The 13,840-nt window shown below is 37.4% G+C and overlaps 1 protein-coding gene across 3 annotated transcripts in view; it reads left to right on the forward strand.

Annotated features, from left to right (window-relative positions):
• Positions 1-104: 104 nt before the first annotated feature.
• Positions 105-13,840, forward strand: part of LOC122117516 (WD repeat containing planar cell polarity effector) — a 254,959-nt gene continuing 241,223 nt past the window's right edge. For all 3 annotated transcript variants that reach the window (XM_042691281.1, XM_042691282.1, XM_042691283.1), the window contains exon 1: positions 105-652. The gene's annotated coding sequence lies outside the window, so the exon portion shown is untranslated. The remainder of the gene's footprint in view (positions 653-13,840) is intronic.

The raw sequence follows: 13,840 nt of genomic DNA on the forward strand, positions 1-13,840 counted from the left end.
CGGCGGCCCAGGCTCTGGCGCGGGCTCCAAAGCATTTCCTCAAGGCTGAACTACAATTCCCGAGAGCGCAAAGTCTCATCGCGCCTTTGTCCTTGCGCCCTTAGCCTATTGCAAAAATAGTCCCCGAGGACGAGCCTCTGTGATTGGAGGACAACGACGAGCGGATGGTTTGGGTCCGGGAGGGGAAAGGCTGCCTGATGGCGTGCAGCAATTGGCGGGAGAGAAGGCGTGTGTAACTTGAAAGAGGACGAGACAGATCCCTGAGCGACATCACCTACACGCGAGCAGCCGAGATTACTCAGTGCTTGATGCTGAGCGTGGGAGGCGAAGAGATCTTCCGCTGCGTCAAGCCGGCCCGACCCGGAAACAAACCTTTTAAAAATACTGTGCACGCTGGTGAAGGGCGGAGGGAACTGATGAGTGCGGAAGACGCCACGGCTTCTCCCGTTGCTAGGCGACGAGGCACGAACACCTGAGCGAAAGTCCGCGGCCGAGGCTTCCAGACTCCAGAAAAGGGCGCGCGCCTTGCTCGGAACAAGCCCACCCGTTCGTAGCGCCGGGGGTCCCACGTGTGTGACACTGTCGGGGGGGGCCTGGGAGAGTGTTTGCGGGGCGCCTCCTCCAAGGCCACCGGGGCTGCGCGGTGAGACAGGTGAGTCCCAAGGCCAGACTTTTCCGGGTAGGGTCCGGCACGCGGTTGGGAGCCTTTCTTTCCTCCGGTGCGGATCTGCTCGGATGTGCGGGCAGGCTCAGAAGCGGGTCCCTTCTCGGCTCAGAATATTAGAGGTGAGAGAAGGCAACTGGGTTCTAGAGTGCACTTGAAAACGCCTTGTGCAGTGTTGTTATGCCAAACCTGCGTTCCAAGAAAGTGGGGCAGCTGACTGGGAGGCACTGGTTGTTGCGGGCAGAATGTCAGCTGGTAAAACCACTGAAGTTTTCATTTAAAATGAAAGATCTCTGAAACCTTGCGCGCGGGGAAGCTGTGATGCTCTGGAGCAGCATCTACAGAGTGAAAATGAACAAAATGTGGTCCTTGAGGTAACTGGTCTAACATCGAGGCTTTCTCTAATTCTGCTAAATGAACGCCAGGTCGTGTTTTCCTGATTTTTCATTTTCATGAAAATGGAAGACTTACTATTTTGGGAAAGAAATAGAATGCCTTACTTTCTTCTTTGATTATTCATTAGCGTTTATCATGCTTGAGTGATAGGTTGAATCTCTGTTTATTTGGCTGTCAGGAAACATACGTTGCCTGTTTTCCTCATGTGCAATTGGTTGTGCCTTGTCAGTACTTCCAAGGTTGTGTATCTTCACGTAAGAGTGCCTGTATTCATTTATCTGCACTGGGTCCCAAAGTGAACTCATTGACGAGTTGCACTGATTGAAAATGCTACCACTATGTTAAAAACCCTCGTTTGTTTCTAGTTCTGAGTTTCAAGGTATGCCTAAGTAATTGTTATTTCTAATAAGAGTGAACTCTACTATTTTTACAGCGGTTTCTACTGAACAAATATATGTATAGAAGTATCACACAGCCTTTGATACAAATAGCACAAACAGCTTCTAGTTCCATTATGTTGGTTGTGGGTGAAATTACAAATTTGCAAGTGTCTTGAGTTTGGTGGCACTAGCCTATAATAGCAGCTACTTGGGAAGTGAAGCTCAGGATTGTTGGTTGAGGCCAGCACCCTGGTTCAACAAAAACAGACAGGCAAGTTTCACAGCTGTAATTCTAGCTACCTGGATGGCAAAAGTAGAAGGACTGCAGCCTGAGACTGGGCCTAGGCAAAGAAGAAAGACCCTATCTCAACAAACAAACAAAAGCAAAAGTGGTTGAGGGTGAGGTTCAGGTGATAGATAGAATGCATCTTTAGCAAGTGCAAGCCCTGACTTCAAACTCCAGTACTGACAGACCCCAAACTGTGAAATAGTGAAGGATTGGGACTGTCAATTTAATAAATCGCCTAGGGGAGCACAGGAGTACCTATGGCACTTGGTTAAGCTCCAGAGATTCAGAAATGAATATAATTGCTGACTTTTAGGAGCACTGAATAGCATGGAATACAGATAGTGAGAGTGACTGGTTAGTAATAGTTAACTCAGGGCTGCCAGGGCTTTAAAATGAAAGTACTGCCTGAATGAAGAAAAGTGGACAGCTGTGTTAGGCACAAGGTAGGAGGTAGAACTGAATTTGCAATGTTGGAGGTACTGTTTGGATTAGCAGCAAGAAAGCATGTATACACACATGCTTCAAGTTCCTGATTTATAGACAAAAGAAACAAAAGACAAAACCAGGGAGCTGCATTGTCAATATTATAGTTTTAGTCCCATGTAGCTATTTAAATTTAGGTTTATTCAAATTTAAAACTCAGTCTCCCAGTCATACTTGTTACATCATGGGCATATGTGACAATATAGAACACTTATCACAGAAAGTCCTATTTGCACAGCACTGCTAGACTTAGAGGAAGCAAGATGGAATGCTGTATATCTTCATGGGGAAACAGGGCTTCCTTTTACCCTTGGCTTCCTTATGTAAACGTAACTTCTGTAATACTATACAGCAAGGGTCTTGTTAGGGGAAAGAAAAAAAAATGATTCTTGCCTTAACCAGTTGTTTTTATTCTGGAACAACACACATTTATTGTCACCATATGATTAAAAAGAATATTTGGGAGCATGACACTGTCTTGAATTCTGAGCTTGTTACTATCAGCAAGCTCAGTAGTTATTTTCTGTGTGAGCCTCAACAGTATCTGTCTGCTGCTCTAGAATATCTTAGAAAGCCCATGATCCTGCCTCATTCTTTAGTAGATGGATGACAGTGTGCCCCATGTAGAGGTTTGAAATAAAATGGCAGGTTTACATGGTTAAGAGAGAGAGAGGAGCCTAGCTAGTATATGCAACAGGTCTACATTCATGCATGATTTGTAGGGGCCTTGCCCTTGGAAGGCAGATGTTCTTCTCTTAATCCACACTTCCAACCCCCATGTGTGATTTTTTTTTCTTTTTGACAGTCTGGGCATTGAATTCAGGGTCTCTTGCTTGCTTACTAAGGGAATTGATCTACCACTTGAACCATGCTCCTTTTAGTCTTGGCTGTTTTCAAGGTAGGATCTTGCTTTATGCTTGAGCTGAGATCCTCCTACATGTGCTTCCCTATATAGTTGGAGATGAGAAGTCTGTGATCCTGTACCAGCCGTTGTGTTTGCCCTACAACTGGTATAACAGGCACTTGCCACTGTGTCCATCTATTGATCAGGTTGAACTCTCCCATGAACTTTTTTTGTTGGGGCTGACTTTTGAACCTCTGTTCTCCAGATCTTGGCCTCCTGAGCAGCTAGGATTAGAGGCAAAGTCACTGATGTCCAGCTCTTTTTTTTTTAAATAAGAATAAAGTTAGGTTCTTTGAAATTATTTGATCAGTTTAGGTGACATACAGATTATTTTTTAAAACTATCTCAAGTAATTTCTAAAGTAAATATATGGTATTTTTAAATGATTATGTCTGGCATGTGGCTCATTCCTGTACTTCCAGCCATGTCGTAGACATAAATCAGAGGTTCACAGTACAGAGTAACCCCAGCTTAAAATGTGAGGCCCTATTGGAAAAAGTAACTAAAGCAAAAAGTGTTGGGTTATGGCTTCAGTGATAGATTATCTGCTCAACAAACTCAGGGCCCTGAGTGCAAACTCCAATACCCTAAAAAACAAACAACACATTCACTGCAGTCCTAAAATTAAATTCAGCCATAGTAAAAATAAAAGTGCTTATAGTTTAATTTAAAATTATATAACCAAATTGAAAAAATTATAACCAACTTGAGAACAATTTTATTTCTATTTTTAATAATTTTTTATTTACAAAATTTAAACACATCCCAACATATTTATCGTGTGTGTGTGTGTGTGTGTGTGTGTTTGTGTGTGTGTGTGTGTGTGTGTGTGTGTGTGTGTGTGTGTGTAATGTTGAACCAAGCACAATTACAAAACATTTGACTAGAATTTAAGAATGGAGAACTACAGGATAGTTCAACAGGAACAATATTAATCATATAATGTTTATTAATTTAGTTGTTACAAGTAGTCAAGAAGTAGACTTGAGGAATTAGTGGCCATGTCTTCTTTTTGAACTATTTATTTCTTCATTTCATTCATTCATTTAGAAGTACTAGGGTTGCACTTAGGGCTACCCAGTACCTCATGCCTGTTAGACAAGGGCTCTACCATGAGCCATGCCCTAGTGCCTTTTAAAATGTTTATATGAAACGAGTAAAACATTATTTATTACAGTTTTTAAATAATTACATTTTTTCTGAGTGCATTCAAGGAAACCTTGAGTTCCCTTCTTTAAATAGGAAGCAGTAAAATTGATTGATTTTTAAGTCTACTACCTAGCTATGTAATCTTGAACAGGTTTTTCTTGGTCTCGGTAAGCCTTAGTTTCTAATAGCCAAGTGACCATAAAATCCAGAAACATAATGAAGCAATTACCTTTATATAAATATTCTTTTCTTTTTTTTTTTTTTGGGTCCGGTCGTGGGGCCTGAACTCTGGGACTGGGCGCTGTCCCTCAGCTCTTCAGCTCAAGGCTAGTGCTCTACCACTTGAGCCACAGTGCCACTTCCGGCTTTTTTTTTTTTTTGGCTTATGTGGTGCTGAGGAATCGAACCCAGGGCCTCATGCATGCAAGGCAAGCGCTCTACCACTGAGCCACCTTCCCAGCCCATAAATATTCTTTTTTATCAAAACATGTAGATGATGTTTACAAGCCACTGTTTCTAAGAACAAGACTCTGGAAATAACCCTTAGGTCTAGAATGAATAGGTAAATTGAAAATGAATGGGCCATAGCAATATACATTCTTATAAATAAATATTAAAAATATAAACTATTAAAAATATTTAAATAAATATTAAAAATATCATATTGAGTGAGAAATTACCTAAGAATATATGCATTATGATCCATCTTCCACAAAACTAAAACGTGTGGAAATGCTATTGTTTAGGTATGATGTGTACCTCCAAATTTTGTATGCTTTTGGTTCCCACTGTAACCATGTTGATAGGAGATGTTCTTTAATGGCAGGTAATTAGGTTGTAGGAACACTACCCTTAGAAGAAATTTATACTCATATCTCAGGGGTGTTGGGTTTGATGAGTGAATTCCTATGCAGCAAGGCCAGCTCATATAGCTGGCTGGTATTGCAGGGGTTTGGGTCATAGTCTTGAAAGACATAGTCCTGAATGTTATAATTTTACATGTGGAAGTCCTGAAAGATCAAAATCCCTAGAGTCCAAAATAACAAAAACATAATTACGGAAAACAATTTGAGACATTCATTTATGTTTTTGGAAGGGGAATTATTTTAGAAATATTTAAAATCAAAACATAACCTTCTATAGGCCATAATAGCATGTATATTTTGTACAGCAGAAACACTGAAATATACTAGTGACAGCCCAGTGGATAGCAATGGTAAGCAAACAGTATTCATAAACAGGTCAAAAAGTGGATTGTATAAATGTATATTACTGTGGTTAGTAATTATGTGGGCTCAGCTTTATAATTGCAGTTCTCTGAAATATAGCTATGGATAGCCTTAAATTTTTATGAAATCAATTAAAAACCACAAAGTCTAACCACTACATACACTGTGACTTAAGAGCTGAGATCTTGAAAAATTTTATTCTTTACAAGTGTAGTTGTATAAAAAGGATGTTCCTTTATTTTTTTCAGGAAGTTTCAGTATTTAACGTACATGCCCAGTGATTACACAGAAATCCACATTGTTACAATGAACTTTCATGGAGCAAGTTAACCAAAGAATGCATGAAACAAAACTAAAGGCCTTTAAACAATTTATATCTCTAGTGTTGGAAATGATATAGAGATGTAATACATTGCACAGATCTTTGTGAAAAATAATAATAAAGTGTGGCACATCATATATTTACAAACATGATTCAAATTTATTTATAAAATGAACTTATTGGAGGGCCTAGTAAGGGGTCAGACATTTTTATTAGGGATAAAATAAAGAAAGTAACATAGATTATTTGTTCATTCTTCATGGAAATTGTAATCCAGAGGAAAGAGAAGAGAATTAGTCTTGAACAGACAAAAACGTACTGTATAACCCGTAATGAGCACCGTAAAGAAGAGTTTGAATTTGTAAGGATTGTAAAACAAAGAACTCACCTGAATATATTGGTAAATGTTTCAAACATTTCAGAAATATGTTCGTAAGTTATTTCTTGGAGTTTCTTCAGGATTTTTATCTCATTGTCAATAAAATTGAAGTGTTTTTTTAAATTCCACTTGATGATGTTTTTTGGCTGATTAGTATACTGGTTATTTTCCTGACTGCTTTAGGGTCACAGCATACATCAGAAATTGACTTTCCAGAGATACCATACCACTTCATCGATTGTGTAAGAGCCTTATATATGTATAACAATTATGTGATTTGCTTTCATTTCTGCTCTTCCAACCATTGTGATATATATGGTTGGCATATATTTTACTTTTGGGTAAGTTATAAATCCTATAATAACTTATTTTTTTTACTTGAACAGTCAGATACCTTCTAAAGGCATTGCGATATTGAGGAAAATATTCATTCATAACCTTACTATTTTCAGTACATTGATTTCTTTGTGTAGATTTTGGCTTCATTCATGTGGTGTGATTTTGCTTTTCTTCCCCCTTAAGTGCTTTGTTTTCAAAAGTATTTCTTGTAGTGTAGACTTACTGCTGATGACATAGTCAGCTTTTGTATGTCTGAAGAAGTCTGTTTTCATTTTTTATTTTCAAATGTATTTTCAATAGGTATAGAAATCTAGGTTAATACTCTTTTTTTTTCTTTCAGTAATTTAAAGATTTTAGTCCATGGTCTTAATTTGCCTTGTTTCCGACGTGAAATCTGCTGTCTCTCTCTTCTTCTCTCCTCTGTACTCAAGTATCTGTTTTTCTTTAAATCTTTTTAACATTTTTCTTTTTATCTTTGGTTTTGAGTAATTTGATTATGATGTGCTTGAGCATAGTGTTTTTCATGCTCCTTGGTGTTCAATGAGCTTCTTGGGTATATTTAGGGGAAATGCCAAACTTTACTTTAAATCTTCCTCTTGCCTCTGATCCTGCCAGTATTAAGGATTCTAAATGTATGAATAGCAGACCAACTGAAGTTTGTCACACAGCTCACTGGTGATGTTTTTATTTTTGAAATTATTTTTCCTATGTTTAATATCATGTTTTATTTTGCATTCTTTAAGGACACTAATAGTTTCTTTTACTGTGTCAAATATGCTGTTAATTCTATCCAATGTATTTTTAAATCGCATAGTTTTTAATCTGTAGTGGTTCGACTTGGGTCATTTATTAATCTTCCATGTATACTAGCTTTAAAACATACTGAATATGATTATACTTACTTTTAAGATTAGGCAAGGCTTTAATAATGCTCAGTATAGAACTTACAAGTCCCCATTCTTGAGCCAAGACTTTTCTATATACTCAATGAATCATGAAGTTTTTCTGTTAGGCTGCTGTGAATAGGCACTATTCCCAGCCTCCCAGGAGTGCCAGCCACTGTTATCTATAAGCATTCTGATTGTTCTTTCCTAGGCCTTGTGATTTTCTCATACAGTTCCATCAGTACTCAAGGGAATTCTCAAGGGAAACCGAACTCTCTCTGAAGTTCCTTCTGCAGCTCTGTTCTTGCTAGAGAACTCTTAAGGACCTTGTTTTCCCTAATATTCCATTCTGTCTCCTCAACTCAGATTGTCTGCTGAGCTTCTCCTAGTTTAACCTTTGCTCTGCTGAACCTTCCCTCTTCTAACACACTTCCCTACATGTATTTCCTACTCTTTATTTCCTCTTTTTGGTACGCAGGAATACTCTTTATCGAGTGCTCTGCTCTTTTTTTTTTTTAATGCTGAAATGATTTAGAATTTACTGATCAGTTCTAAAAGAAGTAAAAAGAACTCCTGAGGCCCTCTCAACCCAGCTTAGCAATTGTTAAAATCCTGTCAGCATTTGCCTTATCCCTCATGTTCCCATCACCACATCTCCCATGCCACATTATTTTTTTTCAGAACCATTTGAGAATAAATTGCAGATGTGATGTCTGGAATGCCCTTATGTCGTTAAGTGCATATTTTGCAGGATGAAGACACATTTTAACGTAGCTACTAGTCATAAAATTCAGAAAAAATTAACACTGATAGATACTGTTACCTTACATATTCCATGTTCACCTTTTTCCAATCTCAACAATGTCCTATAACATTTTCCCTTAATATAGAATTGTGCATTGTCTTTAGATATCATGTCTCTTTAGTCTCCTATAATCTAGAGCATCTCTATTTGTCTTCATGGCATTGGCATGTAGTCTAGTTTTATAGAATGTGCTTTAATTTGGACTTGTTTGATTAAAAATTGGCAAGAACATTGAATTACTAGTTCTGTGGTATAATAAGTTTGTTATATTATTTTGGCTTATTGTTTGTGATACTAATTTTTATTGGCCTGGATATTATTCACCAAATTTATTTCCTGAAAATTGTCATTTAAAATAAGAAGCAATCATTGGGAACATACTACAAGTGTCATTAATATACTATTTCTCATCAAAGGCATTGTTTAGCACTCATTAATAATTTTTGCTTCAATTAGTTATTACTATGGTTGTAAACTTATGTCTTTATATAGCAAACATTTATTAAATGATATTCTATTGTGTTTGCTTCTCTGTCTTCCTTTCCCTTTCTTTATTGCTACCTTTTCCTCCCTTTTTCCTTCTCTCCCTCCTTTTCTTTTTCTTTTTTTTTCTTTCTCTATCATCTGCACAATCTAATGAGTATGAAAGCATAGGTTCTTTTTTTTTAAGTAGATTGAGTACATTAAGGTTTTGTTTTTCTTTGAGTAAATACAGATAATTTCTTTCCAACTTGGCATGGCTTAAGAGGAAATGAACTAAAAATCCCACCAAACAATCTTCTATTTAGTACTCTTACTTTTTAGGAACATAAGCCACCTCAGATACTTTGTAATAGGAAGTTATACTGTAAGGGTGTATGTGATAATGAGAAAAGACAAATCTCAACTAGTTGACAAGACCTCATGGAAACCTATCCTTCACCCTAATGAATAGGAACAAATAGGACAATTACATGAACCTCATGAAGAATGGACTGAAACACATTCTTGAATTTCAGAACGTTATGAGTTTTGTTTATCTGTCCTTCTAGCTTCAGAAATCCACAGACCTAATTTTAGTTCAGTAACCTCATTTCTTTTAAAAACTTTGTTTTTCTTCTTACTTGGATCTGACTGGATATATTAGTAGTCCCTTAAAGAAGCAGAGTTAGAGGAACCTGGGAGGTCATTCCTGTTATTGGCTGGGCAAAGCTTCTCCTACAAGATTTCTTATATTTTGCTTATTAGCCTCTAGAATGTATCAGGTACCCATTCCCAACCCACTCAGATGTATCTAAGGGGCACAGTCAGAAAGAGTGATGATGTTCTTTGTCCTGGACTGTCCTGTGTCTTTTCTTGGAGTCAGTCTAGTAGAGAGGGCAAGTTTGCTTGAGTTGTTGCTATGGATGTAGTTGTCAAAACAGTGCCCTGTTCTCCTGTAGGCAGTATAAGCTGAGTGTTTTCCTAGTTGAGTTTCAGAATATTAATGCTGTGATATTTACTTAAATTTAAATGATAATGTTGACCAATTGTGTAATTCTGAGGCAAAGATTTTTAGTAATTGGATACTTTCCATATTCCTTAAAATTATTGTGAAACTATGATTATTAATTAATTCATTAATTTAACCTGATTAAAAGTATAAATAAATCTCAAATTTTCTTATTTATATTTCTGTTATATAGCATTATTGATATTTTCTTTGAAATAGCTATTCATATTTATGAATATCTGTATAGGCTGTTGTCTGTTTACAGTTAACATTTTGAAGATAATAAAACTGAACATGTGAGTTTACTTTTGAAAGTTTTCTGTATGGATTGTCACTTGTTTATTTATATGTTCATCTTTTTTTTTCAGTGCTGAGGATTGAAACCAAGGTCATACACATGCTAGGCAAGTGCTCTACCACTGAGCTACTTCCCAGCCCTCTTTATGTATTCTTATTATTTAATATGATGGAGTATTAATAACTAATTATTTAAAGTGCAGTATTTAAGTTAATTCCTTGTATAATTAAAAATTTTAAATACATTAACATTTCAAAATATAGCCTGTGATTGGAATTAGGATTATTTGTGTTTGCTGTTCAAATACTCAGTATAATATTTGATGTTTGGATAAAGTGTTCTTTTTCATATCAAGTATATTTGTTTAAAACTTTAGGAGAGATAGACTAGGGAGCTTGGATAATGTGTATTTACCATAAAATTATTTGATTGTTTTCAGATATTAAAATTACAAAACAGTTTGGGAATCTCTCAGTCTTATATAGCTATTGGGTTTTGCAGGTTTGCATCCTTTGATGATGTTTCTTTTCTTTTATAGAAGAACACTGAATCTGAGTCATGTTTGAAATGGGATAGAGGAAAGGAAAAGTGAGATGAGATGCCCTCTCTATTCTTTTCTAGAGAACACAAAACAATTCTATTTCCTTAAGCAGACTTTCCCAAATGCTAAACTTTATTTCACAAGAGGAAAAACATCTTTATTTTGAAGTACAATACTTTCCTTGTATGTTGTGTGAATTGTTAGGGGTGTTGACATTTAAAAAGCTGTCTGACCGAACCAACTATTTACTACAAGCCCAGGCCAGCCACAGCTACTTTGGGAAGGTGATACAGACTCACTGAAGTTAAAACTACTACAAGGCAAGATTACCGTAGAGACATGAAGTCTGGGGTTTGGCTTCAGGAAATATCACTTTAGAAATTACTCTCCAGGTAGGATTAAATATAAAAATTTGAAATATGCATCTAAAATGAGTTAAGTTCTATGCATTAGGATTCATTGCCAAGGGATTAAAAAATACTTATTATTTTGACATTTCTTTAAGAAGGTTTAAAACTGAATTGTAGAACTAACTTAAAAGTGAAGAATAAAATAACAGGTAGTTTTTGGCTGAGAATATCTAATTCGATTATTATGAGTTGACAAAAAATAGTTTATGCATCTTTAACAGGTATATTATGTTATAACAAAAAAGCATATACTTGTCTCTGCCCCTGATTACTAGTATATAGCTCTGAAAACTCTTGGGTTCCCTAGAGTGATGTATCTTTTAGCATACACATGAGACACATTCCTAACCCTTCCTGGAGAGCTTTACTAGAGAAAAGCTGGTTGCCAAAGAAACTATGATGAGAGGGTTGGGTCTTTCAGTTGCACCTCCACTCAAAGAAAGGTGACAGACTTAAATTTGAGATGATCAGTCGTGTCCAATGATATAATCAGTCATGCCTACATGATGAAGCCCCTCTAAAATCCAGAGGGCACAGAGAACTTCTGGTTAGCTGAACACACAGAGATTCCTGGAGGTTGGTACATACAAAGAGAGTATAGAAACTCCAAGCCCCTTCCATGTGCCTTGCCCTTCTGGCTTCTTCCATGGGCTGTTAACTGTCTCCTTTGTAATATTCTTTACAATAAATGGTATAAAACCATTTATATAAGTAAAGAAATGGAAAGACTTGGAAAAATGATGTTAAGTGATGTAAGTCAGGCCCAGAGAGACTTTTTTTTGGGGGGGGGGTTCTGGTCGTGGGGCCTGAATCTGGGCCTGGGCACTGTCCTTCAGCTCTTCAGCTCAAGGCTAGCGCTCTACCACTTGAGCCACAGCGCCACTTCCGGCTTTTTTTTTTTTTTTTTTTTTTGCTTATGTGGTACTGAGGAATCGAACCCAGGGCCTCAGGCATGCAAGGCAAGCGCTCTACCACTGAGCCACCTTCCCAGCCCCCAGAGAGACTTATAATCCATATTTTCCCTTACATGTGGAAGCTAGATTAGCTTACAAATTCATAAGTAAATATGTTGGGTGGTATACAAGTATATACAAATGTATTACCTGAAATCCAGTAGGTTCAAGAGTGATCCAAATAGTGTAATTCCTTAGAAAGCCAAAATCAGGTGCTGTGAATGTGGCTTAGTGGTAGAGTGCTTGCCTAGCATGTATGATGCCCTGGGTTTGATTCCTCAGTGCCACATAAACAGAAAAGGCCAGAAGTGGTGCTGTGGCTCAAGTGTAGAGCACTATTTTTGAGCACAGAGAAGCTCAGGGACAGAACCCAGGCACTGACTTCAAGCCCTAGGACTGGCCAAAAAAACAAAAAACAAAATCAAAGTTTAGCAAAATAAAAAACCAGGGAATAGGTACTCAAAGGAGTTAGGGTAAGTTCAAGGGGAAAAGGGTAAACAAGTGAAGAGAAGGGGAAATGCATATGAGAATCCAATATGTATCCTATAAAATGATCAGTGAGGGAAGGAGTAAGTAGGGGAGGGATGGGTGAGAATGTTGAAAGGGGTGACATTGATCAGGATTTATTCATATTCATATTCATAAACTGCTTTGTTAAATGGCAACTCCTTTATACAACTACTTAAAGATAATAATGAAAACATTTAAAAAATTAGTAAAGTGTGTCTCTGAGTTATCTGAGCTGTTCCAGCAAATATCAAGTCAAGGAATGCGGTGGCAGCCTCAATTTAGAGTCTGTTTATCAGAAGCATAGGTCACAGCCTGAGGTTTGTGATTGGCATCAGCATTGGAAAGGGGTAGACTAAGCCCTTAACCTGTGAGATCTCATACTATATAAAGGGAGATAGGGTCAGAATTGAATTAAATTCCCTGCCATCCAGTTGGTATTGCTGAGAACTGCTCCACAGCAGTCTGGCTTCCGAAGTGCTGTTGAGCAGTGTGTAAAAAATAAGAAAAGACATTTGGGTTTGTTCTGTCTCTGGATTACATCTAACTAAACAAATAAAATTAACTGTATGCTTATAAACTATTAATTCCAAGTTATGAATGGTGCTCCTCATAGAATCAAACTTTTTTTTACACTTTTTTTTATTGTGAAAATACCGTACAGCGGGGTTACATTTACATGAGCAAGATAATGAGTACATTTCTTATCAAGCATTGTTGCCTCCTCCTTTGTTTCCCCTTCCAATCCCTTCTCATCTCTCCTCCCATGCCCGGCGCCAAAGTTGTAAAGTTCATTTTTCTTTCTTTTTTTTTTTTTTTGGGTCCGGGTCGTGGGGCCTGAACTCTGGGCCTGGGCGCTGTCCCTCAGCTCTTCAGCTCAAGGCTAGAGCTCTACCACTTGAGTCACAGCACCACTTCCGGCTTTTTTTTTCTTTTTGCTTATGTGGTGCTGAGGAATCGAACCCAGGGCCTCATGCATGCAAGGCAAGCGCTCTACCACTGAGCCACCTTCCCAGCTCTGAAGTTCATTTTTCTACATAACGTCTGTACATCTCATTGTTGCAATGCGTCCACTTGTATCCTTATTTAAAAAATTTGTTTTTTCCTTTCCCCTCCCCAAATTATACTAACATCAAATACAGTGAAAACAGGGATTATACCATGGGGGAGGGACATACAAAGCAGCAAAGAAATCATCTTATAAATATCCAGAAGTAGTCTTGGATTCATAGTTATTTTCCAGATTCTCATCTTGAAAGCTAATGGTCATTGATACAGATATGGTGTCTGTAAAGTGTGAAGGCTGTGTAGTATATGGTAACACAAATATATGTTGTATAATATATAAGCTATATATAATGGCATGCAGTAAAGATAACATATAGATAACATACCATTATACAGTGTAAGTACTGTATAATTCATAATATATATTGT

This window comes from Dipodomys spectabilis, unplaced genomic scaffold, assembly GCF_019054845.1.
Source record: "Dipodomys spectabilis isolate Male_0828 unplaced genomic scaffold, ASM1905484v1 ptg000141l, whole genome shotgun sequence".
Classification (NCBI taxonomy): Eukaryota; Metazoa; Chordata; class Mammalia; order Rodentia; family Heteromyidae; genus Dipodomys; species Dipodomys spectabilis.